This window comes from Balaenoptera borealis (assembly GCF_965194805.1).
Source record: "Balaenoptera borealis genome assembly, chromosome: 9".
NCBI lineage: Eukaryota > Metazoa > Chordata > Mammalia > Artiodactyla > Balaenopteridae > Balaenoptera > Balaenoptera borealis.
In genome coordinates, this window is record NC_138873.1 from 39,555,422 (window position 1) to 39,569,126 (window position 13,705).

Consider the following 13,705-nt stretch of genomic DNA (forward strand, 5'->3'; position numbering starts at 1 on the left):
ACATGGAAGGATGCCTTAAAGAAACTTCTGATTCTCAAGCATGTTAGGGTGTGGTTTGCAGATTTTTATTTTTAATCTATCATACTAATCAGGAAATATTTATTGACTTGGCATTTGTTAACTTTTATGGGGTTAACGTCTCTTTAGTTTGCATCTGTAAATTTGAATGAGTCAAAGGGAGAAGGTATGGTGCATAAGGAATGGGAAGGAATAGGACTCTTCAAGACATTTAGGAAATTCAGAAATTTCTAGTTAACCCCTGGCTGCTAAATTTCTATGCAGTCCTCTTATTGATTTCTCTCCTACAGTGAATAAGTAAAAAATTTAGACATGCAAATGAAGCATCTCTGGGTTTCTTCTAATTCCTAGTAATTACATTAGATTTGTATTGCTTGAAAACTTTTTGTTTAATCATTCACTCATATCTCTTACTTTTAGGAATAAAAAAATATTTAAGACATAATCCCTCAAAACATGAAGGGGGACACAAAACTTACTCTTGTAATAGAAAAGTGGAGGGGGGCTTCCCTGGTGGCGCAGTGGTTGAGAATCTGCCTGCCAATGCAGGGGACATGGGTTCGAGCCCTGGTCTGGGAGGATCCCACATGCCGTGGAGCAACTAGGCCCGTGAGCCACAACTACTGAGCCTGTGCGTCTGGAGCCTGTGCCCTGCAACAAGAGAGGCCGTGACAGTGAAAAGCCATGCACCGCAATGAAGAGTGGCCCCTGCTTGCCACAACTAGAGAAAGCCCTCGCATAGAAACGAAGACCCAACACAGCCAAAAAAATAAAATAAATAAATAAATAAATAAAATCCAGCCATTCATAAAAAAAAAAAAAAAAAGAAAAGTGGAGGGGGACATTCAAGATGGCAGAGGAGTAAGACGTAGAGATCACCTTCCTCCCCACAAATACATCAGAAATACATCTACATATGGAAAAACTCCTACAGAACACCTACTGAACGCTGGCAGAATACCTCAGACCTCCCAAAAGGCAAGAAACTCCCCACGTACCTGGGTAGGGCAAAAGAAAAAAGAAAAACACAGAGACAAAAGAATAGGGATGAGACCTGTGCCTCTGGGAGGGAGCTGTGAAGGAGGAAAGGTTTCCACACACTAGGAAGACCCTTCACTGGTAGAGACGGGGGATGGCGGGGGGGAAGCTTCAGAGCCAGGGAGGAGAGTGCTGCTAGAGGGGTGCAAAGGGCAAAGCGGAGAGATTCCTGCACAGAGGATCAGTGCCGACCAGCACTCCCAGCCCGAGAGGCTTGTCTGCTCACCCGCCGGGGCGGGCGGGGGCTGGGAGCTGAGGCTCGGGCTTTGGAGGTCGGATCGCAGGAGAGGACTGGGGTTGGCTGCGTGAACACAGCCTGAAGGGGCTAGTGCACCACAGCTAGCCGAGAGGAAGTCCGGGAAAAAGTCTGGACCTGCCTAAGAGGCAAGAGACCATTGTTTCTGGGTGCTCGAGGAGAGGGGATTCAAAGCACTGCCTAAATGAGCTCCAGAGACCGGTGTGAGCTGTGGCTATCATCACGGACCCCAGAGACAGGCATGAAATGCTAAGGTTGCTACTGCAGCCACCAATAAGCCTGTGTGCAAGGACAGGTCACTCCTAACCCCCCAACCCCAGGAGCCTGTGCAGCATGCCACTGCCAGGGTCCCAAGATCCAGGGACAACTTCCCTGGGGGAAACACATGGTGTGCCTCATGCTGCTGCGATGTCATGCTGGCCTCTGCCACAGCAGGCTCGCCCTGCATTCCAGTTATCACTGCCGTACCCCTCCGCCTCCCTGGCCTGAGAGAACAAGATAGCCCTAATCAGCCGCTGCTTTAAGCCCCTCCTGTCTGGGCGGGGGAAAAGATGCCTGAGGGCAACCTACATGCAGAGGCGGGGCCAAAACCAAAGCTGAACACCAGGAGCTGTGCGAACAAAGAAGAGAAAGGGAAATTTCTCCGTGCAGCCTCAGGAGCAGGGGATTAAATTCCCACAATCAACTTGATGAATCTTGCATCTGCGGAATACCTGAATAGACAATGAATATTCCCAAAATTGAGGAGCAACTTTTGGAGCAACTGTAGACTTGGGGTTTGCTGTCTGTGACTGATTTGTCTCTGATTTTTATGTTTATCTTAGTTTAGTTTTAGTGCTTGTTATCATTGGTGAATTTGTTTATTGGTTTGGTTGTTCTCTTCTTTTATTTTTTTAATTAAAAAATTTTATTTTATTTTACTACTTTTAAATTTTATTATTATTTATTTCTTATTTTTTACTTTTTTTATGTTATGTTATTTATTTTTTTCTTCCTTTTCTTCTGAGCCGTGTGGCTGACAGGGTCTTGGTGCTCCAGCTGGGTGTCAGGCCTGAGCCTCTGAGGTGGGAGAGCTGAGTCCATGACAGTGGACCCCAGAGACCTCCTGGCCCCACGTAATATCAATTGGCGAGAGCTCTCTCAGAGATCTCCATCTCAACACTAAGACCCAGATACACCCAACGGCCAGTAAGCTCCAGTGCTGGATGGCCCATGACAAACAACTAGAAAGACAGGAACACAACCCCACCCATTAGCAGAGAGGCTGCCTAAAATAATACTAAGTTCACAGACACCCCAAAACACACCACCGGACATGGCCCTGCCCACCAGAAAGACAGGATCCAGTCCCACCCACCAGAACACAGGCACCAGTCCCCTCCACCAGGAAGCCTACACAAGCCACTGAACCAACCTCACCCACGGGGGGCAGACACCAAAAACAATGGGAACTATGAATCTGCAGGCTGTGAAAAGGAGACCCCAAACACAGTAAGTTAAACAAAATGAGAAGACAGAGAAATATGCAGCAGATGAAAGAGTAAGGTAAAAACCCACCAGACCAAACAAATGAAGAGGAAATAGGCAGTGTACCTGAAAAACAATTCAGAATAATGATAGTAAAGATGATCCAAAATGTTGGAAATAGAATGGAGAAAATACTAGAAATGTTTAACAAGGACCTAGAAGAACTAAAGAGCAAACAAACAATGCTGAACAGCACAATAAATGAAATTAAAAATTCTCTAGAAGGAATCAATAGCAGAATAACTGAGGCAGAAGAACAGATAAGTGACCTGGAAGATAAAATAGTGGAAATAACTGCCACAGAGCAGGATAAAGAAAAAAGAATGAAAAGAATTGAGGATAGTCTCAGAGACCTCTGGGACAACATTAAATGCACCAACATTCGAATTATAGGGGTCCCAGAAGAAGAAGGGAAAAAGAAAGGATCTGAGAAAATATTTGAAGAGATTATAGTTGAAAACTTCCCTAACATGGGAAAGGAAATACCCAATTAAGTCCAGGAAACAGAGAATCCCATACAGGATAAATCCAAGTAGAAACACGCCAAGACAAATATTAATCAAACTATCAAAAATTAAATACAAAGAAAAATATTAAAAGCAGCAAGGGAAAAGCAACAAATCACATACAAGGGAATCCCCATAAGGTTAACAGCTGATCTTTCAGCAGAAACTCTGCAAGCCAGAAGGGAGTGGCAGGACATATTTAAAGTGATGGAAGGGAAAAACCTACAACCAAGATTACTCTACCCAGCAAGTATCTCATTCAGATTCGATGGAGAAATTAAAACCTTTACAGACAAGCAAAAGCTGAGAGAGTTCAGCACCACCAAACCAGCTTTGCAACAAATGCTAAAGGAACTTCTCTAGGCAAGAAACACAAGAGAAGGAAAACACCTACAATAACAAACCCAAAACATTTAAGAAAATGGGAATAGGAACATACATATCTTTAATTACCTTAAATGTAAATGGATTAAATGCTCCCACCAAAAGACACAGACTGGCTGAATGGATACAAAAACAAGACCCATATATATGCTGTCTACAAGAGACCCACTTCAGACCTAGAGACACATACAGACTGAAAGTGAGGGAATGGAAAAAGATATTCCATGCAAATGGAAATCAAAAGAAAGCTGGAGTAGCAATTCTCATATCAGACAAAATAGACTTTAAAATAAAGACTATTACAAGAGACAAAGAAGGACACTATATAATGATCAAGGGACTGATCCAAGAGGAAGGTATAACAATTGTAAATATTTATGCACTCAGCATAGGAGCACCTCAATACATAAGGCAAATACTAACAGCCATAAAAGGGGAAATTGACAGCAACACAATCATAGTAGGGGACTTTAACACCCCACTTTCATCAATGGACAGATCATCCAAAATGAAAATAAATAAGGAAACACAAGCTTTAAATAACACATTAAACAAGATGGACTTAACTGCTATTTATAGGACATTCCATTCAAAAACAACAGAATACACTTTCTTCTCAAGTGCTCATGGAACATTCTCCAGGATAGATCATATCTTGGGTCACAAATCAAGCCTCGGTAAATTTACGAAAACTGAAATTGTATCAAGTATCTTTTCCGACCACCACGCTATGAGAATAGATATCAATTACAGGAAAAAATTAAAAAAATACAAACACATGGAGGCTAAACAATACACTACTAAATAACCCAGAGATCACTGAAGAAATCAAACAGGGAATTAACAAATACCTAGAAAAAGATGACAATGAAAACACAACCACCCAAAACCTATGGGATGCAGCAAAAGCAGTTCTAAGAGGAAAGTTTATAGCAATACAATATTACCTCATGAAACAAGAAAAATCTCAAATAAACAACCTAACCTTACACCTAAAGCAATTAGAGAAAAAAGAACAAAAAAACCCCAAAGTTAGCAGAGGCAAAGAAATCATAAAGATTAGATCAGAAATAAATGAAAAAGAAATGAAGGAAACAACAGCAAAGATCAATAAAACTAAAAGCTGGTTCATTGAGAAGATAAACAAAATTGATAAACCATTAGCCAGACTCATCATGAAAAAAGGGAGAAGACTCAAATCAACAGAATTAGAAATGAAAAAGGAGAAGTAACAACTGACACTGCAGAAATACAAAGGATCATGAGAGATTACTACAAGCAACTATATGCCAACAAAATGGACAACCTGGAAGAAATGGACAAATTCTTAGAAAAGCACAACCTTCCAAGCTGAACCAGGAAATAGAAAATATGAACAGACCAATCACAAGCACAGAAATTGAGACTGTGATTAAAAATCTTCCAACAAACCACAGCCCAGCACCAGATGGCTTCACAGACGAATTCTATCAAACATTTAGAGAGGAGCTAACACCTAATCTTCTCAAACTCTTCCAAAATATAGTAGAGGGAGGAACACTCCTAAACTCGTTTTACGAGGCCACCATCACCCTGATAGCAAAACCTGACAAAGATGTCACAAAGAAAGAAAACTACAGGCCAATATCACTGATAAACATAGATGAAAAAATCCTCAATAAAATACTAGCAAACAGAAACCAACAGCGAATTAAAAGGATCATACACCATGATCAAGTGGGATTTACCCCAGGAATGCAAGGATTCTTCAATATATGCAAATCAGTCTTTGTGATACACCATATTAACAAACTGAAGGATAAAAACCATATGATAATCTCAAGAGATGCAGAAAAAGTTTTCAAAAGAATTCAACACCCATTTATGATAAAAACTCTCCAGAAAGTCAGCATAGAGGGAACCTGCCTCAACATAATAAAGGCCATATATGACAAACCCACAGCCAACATCATTCTCAATGGTGAAAAACTGAAACCATTCCCTTTAAAATCAGGAACAAGATTGCCCAACCTTTGGTAAACAACAAGGTTGCCCACTCTCAACATTATTATTCAACATAGTTTTGGAAGTTTTAGCCACAGCAATCAGAGAAGAAAAAGAAATAAAAGCAATCCAAATCGGAAAAGAGGAAGTAAAGCTGTCACTTTTTGCAGATGACATGATATTATACATAGAGAATCTTAAAGATGTTACCAGAAAAATACAGAGCTAATCAATGAATTTGGTAAAGTAGCAGGACACAAAATTAACGCACAGAAATCTCTTGCATTCCTATACACTAATGATGAAAAATCTGAAAGAGAAATTAAGGAAACACTCCCATTTACCACTGCAACAAAAATAATAAAATACCTAGGAATAAACCTACCTAAGGAAACAAAAGACCTGTATGCAGAAAACTATAAGCACTGAAGAAAATTAAAGATGATACAGACAGATGGAGAGACATAACATGTTCTTGGATTGGAAGAATCAACATTGTTAAAATGATTATAGTACCCAAAGCAATCTACAGATTCAGTGCAATCCCTATCAAACTACCAATGGCATTTTTCACAGAACCAGAACAAAAAATTTCACAATTTGTTTGGAAACACAAAAGACCCCAAATAGCCAAAGCAATCTTGAGAAAGAAAAACGGAGCTGGAGGTATCAGGCTCCCTGACTTCAGACTATACTACAAAACTACAATAATCAGACAGTATGTACTGGCACAAAAAGAGAAAAATAGATCAATGGAACAGGATAGAAAGCCCAGAGATAAACCCACAGACATGTGGTCACCTTATCTTTGATAAAAGAGGGAAGAATTTACAGTGGAGAAAAGACAGCCTCTTCAATAAGTGTTGCTGGGAAAACTGGACAGCTACATGTAAAGGAATGAAATTAGAACACTCCCTAACACCCTACACAAAAATGAACTCAAAATGGGTTAAAGAGCTAAATGTAAGGCCAGACACTATAAAACTCTTAGAGGAAAACATAGGCAGAACACTCTATGACATAAATCACAGCAAGATCCTTTTTGACCCACCTCCTAGAGAAATGGAAATAAAAACAAATGGGATCTAATGAAACTTAAAAGCTTTTGCACAGCAAAGGAAGCCATAAACAAGATGAAAAGACAACCCTCAGAATGGGAGAAAAGATTTGCAAATGAAGCAACTGACAAAGGATTAATCTCCAAAATATACAAGCAGCTCATGCAGCTCAATATCAAAAAAACAAACAACCCAGTCCAAAATTGGGCAGAAGACCTAAATAGACATCTCTCCAAAGAAGAAGTACACATTGCCAACAAACACATGAAAGGATGCTAGACATCACTAATCATTAGAGAAATGCAAATCAAAACCACAATGAGGTATCACCTCATTCCGGTCAGAATCAAAATATCTACAAACAATAAGTGCTGGAGAGGGTTTGGAGAATAGGGAACCCTCTTGCACTGTTGGTGGGAATGTAAATTAATACAGCCACTATGGAGGTTCCTTAAAAAACTAAAAAAAGAACTACCATATCACCCAGCAATCCCATTACTGGGCATATACCCTGAGAAAAACATAATTCAAAAGGAGACATGTACCACAATGTTCATCGCAGCACTATTTACAATAGCCAGGACATGGAAGCAACTTAAGTGTCCATTAACAGATGAATGGATAAAGAAGATGTGGCACATATATACAATGGAATATTACTCCACAATAAAAAGAAACAAAATTGAGTTATTTGCAATGAGGTGGATGGACCTAGAATCTGTCATACAGAGTGAAGTTAAGTCAGAAAGAGAAAAACAGATACCATATGCTAACACATATATATGGAATCTAAAAAAAAAAAGGTTCTGAAGAACCTATGGGTAGGACAGGAATAAAGACGCAGACGTAGAGAATGGACTTGACATTTGGAGGGGGAAGGGTAAGCTGGGATGGAGTGAGAGAGTGGCATTGGCATATATATACTGCCAAATGTAAAATAGATAGCTAGTGGGAAGCAGCTGCATCTCACAGGGAGATCAGCTCAGTGCTTTGTGACCACCTAGAGGGGTGGGATAGGAAGGGTGGGAGGGAGGCACAAGAGGGAGGGGATATGGGGATATATGTATACATATAGCTCATTCACTTTGTTATACATCAGAAACTAACACAACATTGTAAAGCAATTATACTCCAATAAAGATGTTAATAAAAAAAGTGGATATTTAAAATTCATAGATATAAGGATCACTTCCACTAGAAGTGTTGTGTTGTTATTCAGGGACATGCTTTACTTTTGATGTGACCTTATAGTGCAAACATTACCTCTGGAGTAGAACGATTTCCTAAGGGAGACATGCATTCAGAAAAAAGACTGGCACGTATGACGGTAATATGCTAGAATATCTATGGCGATGGGGGGAATAGTGACAAAATCTCTTGGTAGGAAATGGGAAATTACAGGCTCAAGATTTTCAAGGTACATTGTAGTTTCTAATAACCTTTGTATTAAATCAAAGTGTAAAGGTTCTGTACCACAATCAGACTACATAAAGTTCTGGAAATGCTCTTTGTGACAAAGTTGCTGCAAAAATACATAGAAAAACCAAACAAAAACACTTGAATTGATGTTTGTCATAACTTTTCCCCTCTTACTTGTCCCTGGTGGATTTGAAGACAAAGCCAGTGTTCTGGTTAAACAAAGAAATTGTTCGGGCATAACAATGTGAAATAAAAGATTTTCTGTCTAATTCTTCCCATATGTTGGACAAACTAAGTTTATTGTTTAGAGTACTTTGATAGAGCAAAAAAGTTAATGAAGTAAAAACAAGTAATGAATCCAGTAAATTCATTATAATTCTAAGTCTCCCACTGTCAGATGTTGCTATTAGTTGTTATTACATTGCCATTTCTCTAGGGTAGGATCTACAAATCATGTTTACATTTAACTAGAACACGATTTTTTTCTAAAAAGAAAAATGTTTTAAGGCTGCCATTTTTGAACACTTTTATTATCAGTTAAAAAATATGCTACTTGCTACATAACAAGAATATATGTAACTTATATGTGAATTCTAATGTATAATTATATAATGGACACCAAAGAACTCTGCATTGAATTAAAAATGCTACCAATGTTTTATATCTAAACTGGATGCTCGTTTCCTCTCTTCTCTTCACTCTGAGAATCAACACAGAGATTTATCATTCTCTTGTCTTAAATTAAAAAAAATATGTGTATGTAAGCCTAGATGATATAGTATTATTTTTGCTTGTTTTGAGCTATAACATTTGTGTCATACTGTAAATAGCCTGCAGATTTGTGCTTTTTTCATTTAATTATGTATGTAAGAGGCCATCTATGTTGTTACAACTTGTAGTTATCCATCTATACTATTTTATTATTCCATGTGGGAGCACACTACAATTTATCTATTTTCTTTTAGATGACCATTGGGTTTTTCTAATTTTACTTTATTACTATAAACATTGCTACTGTGAGCTTTTTGGAGCACATGTGCAAGAGTTTCTCTAGTGTATGTGCAAAAATTTCTTTAGAAGTGGAAATTCTAGGTTATGGGCTATGCACATGTTCTGCCTTTACAAAGTAACGCCACACTGTTTTCCACAGTGATTGTTCCAACTTACCCTAGTCCTCATGTAAGTGTTACAGTTAACCTTTATCTTCTCTAACACTTGATATTGTCAGACGTCTCCATTTTTGCTATTCAAGTTATCATAAGTAAAATGTTTTATTATAAATGTGAACATTCACAGACATTTTTAAACAAAAGGAGACAGTAATAAAATGACAATCAAGGAAAAATTGATGTTGTTCATTCATTCAACAAGTATTTATTGAATGCCTACTGCTATGAAAAACATGACTATATAAAGGAAAAATGTAAAAAAAATGTTCTCCCTTTAAGGAGATTACAATATACATAAAACTGAAACATTCAAATAATAGTACAAGACAGTATTATTATCATTTTTTGGATTTCCTTCTCCTCTCCCTTCATATTCTTTGTCTCTATAACTTAGGACTTCCCAAGAAAGAAACTTAAGTGGTTTCTACCTTCAAAATGACTTTGACTGTCTGTTCTGTTTTATTCCTGCCATTTATTCTATCAGCTTACACTCAGACCATTGTCACAATCTTCTATTGAAGGATGATCCAGATCTGAATATGAGCAGAATGGAGAGTTGGATGAGTGAGGCTTTTCTACACGGTGAAAAGATATGCAAGAAGGTAAAAGAAAACAAGGTTCAGGGCCTTAAATGGAAGAATGAAAGAATTTGAACTTTATCCTGTAGACAGCAGGGAGCAGCTAAAGGATTAAAATATTTTTTTCTTAGTTCCTGATTTACTCAGAGGGGATAAGAGATTATATTTAGAAGAGATTTGATGAAGCTAAATGTACAAGGAAAAAAGGCCATATATGTAAGTCCCTGGAATATATTTTTTTTAATTTTTATTGGAATATGTATGATTTACAATGTTGTGTTAGTTTCAGGTGTACAGCAAAGTGAATCAGTTATACGTATGCATATATCCTCTATTTTTTTTTTTAGATTCTTTTCCCATATAGGCCATTGCAGAGTTTTTTTCTTTTTTCTGAATAAATTTATTTACTTATCTCTGGCTGCTTTGGGTTTTCGTTGCTTCGTTTAGGCTTTCCCTAGTTGTGGTCAGCAGGGGCTACTCTTTGTTGCGGCGTGCGGGCTTCTCATTTCGGTGGCTTCTCTTGTTGTGGAGCACGGGCTCTAGGCACGTGGGCTTCAGTAGTTGTGGCACGTGGGCTCAGTAGTTGTGGCTCGCGGGCTCTAGAGCACAGGTTCAGTAGTTGTGGCGTATGGGCTTAGTTGCTCTGCGGCATGTGGGATCTTCCCGAACCAGGGATTGAACTCATGTACCCTGTGTTGGCAGGTGGATTCTTAACCACTGCACCACCAGGGACGTTCCTGGAATATTTCTTTCATGATAAAAAAAGAGTAAAATAGCATATGGTACCAAAAAGCAGTGTCTAAGACAATCTCTAAATTAGCATTTTCAATAAATACAGTAAATTATACAGACAACATTATACTGGAAAAAAATAAAATAAAATCAACCTTCTTTACTTCTTACCTGGTATAAATTATTCTGGATAAATTTAATGCCTACCATAAAGCAGTAGTATTCTGTTTCTAAATAGTTTATTGCTTTATTTTTTAACTTTTGTATTGTTTTAATGTCAAATATGATCAGCTACTTTCCTAATTTGTATATAACACAAATTCCTACCAAACCCTGTAGCTCAGTATTCACTGATTTGGATTCTTAGTTTACATATCAAACATGTTTTTGTAAAGAATATGCAAAAAGATCCAGAGTTCGAATGAAGTATGGAATGAATGAGAATCAGGCATTTGGCTGAATGACATTCAAAATGTCCTATTTCTCTTAATACTTCTTTATAGCATAGTTTTTATGAGACTATTTTCCTGTGAGAATCTTTTCTAGTGAGTTGTGATGTCTTGGGGAGAAAAAATATTATTAGTTAAGATAAAGTTCTGTAAGTAGATCCACTGTGGTTCAAGGATAACAATGAAGGGAAGAGAGAAGAAAATTTCACGGTAGAAACCAGTCTGGAAACTCTTTTATGCTGTAAATGGTGTACCGCATTGTTTTTGGCTTCATTGTATAATGTTTACAGACCTAACTTTACAAAGTAGATATTAACCTTTCAAAAGTAAACAATGAAACCTAAACATACATACAATCTTAAAATTACAATTTAGTTTACTCAATCAAGTCTGGGACATATTTGCTTATGATTGAAGGAAGCTGTTTTATGCCTTTATTAGAATAGTTTATTTTTGTATTTTATTCATTCCCTTTTATTCCTATTCTCTTTTTCCGATCCCCACATAGCCAATAACTGTACTGTGTTTGATGTGTATGTTTTACATTGTATGTTTGAAACAGTCTATACAACTTTCACTATTAAAGCAGACTTCTAAAAGCAAACTAAGCTAAAATTTGTACCTTACTCTTTCTCAATTACATTATTCTTGACCTAAAAAAATAGCAATAATTTTCTTTATTTGGTGTGTGGCTATGTTCTGGCTGGTTTTTTTTGGAGAAAAATGTGGAAAGTCCTAATCAGGATAAAGTATGGGAAAAATAAATCACACATAATTCTAGTGCCCAGAGGTGACCAGTTAACATATTGGTTTACTTCCTTTTAACTTTTAAAAATAGTTCTTTAAAAACAGACTTGAGATCATATTTTAAAAGGAATTTTGTGATTTTTCTACATGGGCATTATAATATAAGCATTTCATTTAAGTATTTTAAACAAAGTTTTATTGGCTATATAATATTCCATGTATAGATATATCATAATTTATTTAATTACCCACTATTGTTAGAATTTTTGATTTTTGTTATAAATAATATTGAACCTTTTTGTACATAAATATTGGTCTTATATTTTATTTATTCCTTATGATAAACTATTAGGCATGGAAATACATTGCCAAGTTATTTTTAGAAAGGCTCTACCAGTTGTCATTTTTATCAGCACTTATAAGAGTGCTCACATTATTAAGCTCTGGCAAATATTGAGTATAATCTTTTTTCTTATTTGGTGGGTTAAACTAAGGTAGTGTTACATTTTTACTTATTTTGCATTTTTTTCAAATATTCACTATCCATTTGTAATTCTTCTTTATGCATTGTCCATCCACTACCTTCGTTCATTTATCAATGAAGGCTTAGTATTTTTCTTATTTATAAGCATGAGTTTTTGTTGTATTTGCAAAGTATTTAAAATTTTTTTTTCAGATTTTGATCAATTTTTGCATTTTTATTTACTATTTAATGTTGCAAAGTTTTAAATTTTGGGTTATTCAAAAACTTTAAACTTTTGTTTTTTATTATTTTCATTGCTTTTATTTTAGAAAACTTTTTCTTTTCCATAGATCAGATAAGTATATATTTACTGACTAAATGTAACTTGAATCCATGTGTAATTTATACTTACTGAGTATCTAAATTATATATTTCCCAAAACTCATGTACCTCAGCCTTGTCTCCTCTTCATCTCTAACTTATGATGTCTCCTCTATTGTATCTGAGATTTGCTGGCAGTTTTTCTATTTCTCTGATCTGTCTGTTCTTACTATGCTGATTTAATTTAATTTCTGTAGTATTTAGCAGCTATGTTGCATATATCTGATGGGACTTGCCCTGAAAGCTTGGATTTGAGGAATTTTACCCAGTGGTTGCCCTCAGTTTTAGGATTGTTTGGCCTCAGGACACTTCTTCACTGCTTTTCCCTCAGCACATGGATGCACCTTCATTGTGTTTCATCCAACGACAATAGACTAATAACACTCTGGTCAAATCCTAGGAGCTATAGGATTCTTGGCTATTAAAACAAAACAAAACCAAAAAAATGAGTCAGCAAAGCAGCTGCTAGTGACTACAGCACAAAAGAGAACTAGGTAAGAATTACCTGCAGCCTCTGAATCATCTGTGAGGAAGTGATGGGGAAAAAGAACTCTTAGAACAACATATGGCCTGTGACCTGACTAGGAAGGAAATGGCCAATGGGTAAATATCCACATAAACCTTGAGAGAATTTTGTGAGTGTGAAACTGTTAGGAAAGTTCAAGAGAATGAATATAATTGTCTCTACTGATTAAGACAGCTTCAGATCAGCTGGGGTACTCAAATCTTTAATGCAGTATAAACTCTCTGAGAGTAGTTTAGTAAGTTATATGATTATTGTAGTCAATTAGATGTGAGATAAAAAGTAAGACAATTTAAATTCCAGGTAGAATTGCATTTCGGATCACCAATTGGAATGAGACTTGCATAAATGATCGTCGTGATGCATTCTCTCATACATTATACTAGTGAAAAGGAGGTAAGAAGAAAGAGAGCTCAATGTTTTCCCTTCCCTACATGCACAAGCAAGGAGGAGTAGAAGCTTAACTGGCACAGA

At 36.9% G+C, this 13,705-nt stretch overlaps 1 long non-coding RNA gene across 1 annotated transcript in view; it reads right to left on the bottom strand.

Moving 5' to 3' along the window:
- Positions 1-1,367: 1,367 nt before the first annotated feature.
- The window catches only part of LOC309635288, a 106,624-nt gene continuing 94,286 nt past the window's right edge, over positions 1,368-13,705 (bottom strand). The window contains exon 5 of the long non-coding RNA XR_014248727.1: positions 1,368-10,684. This is a non-coding gene — a long non-coding RNA (uncharacterized lncRNA). The remainder of the gene's footprint in view (positions 10,685-13,705) is intronic.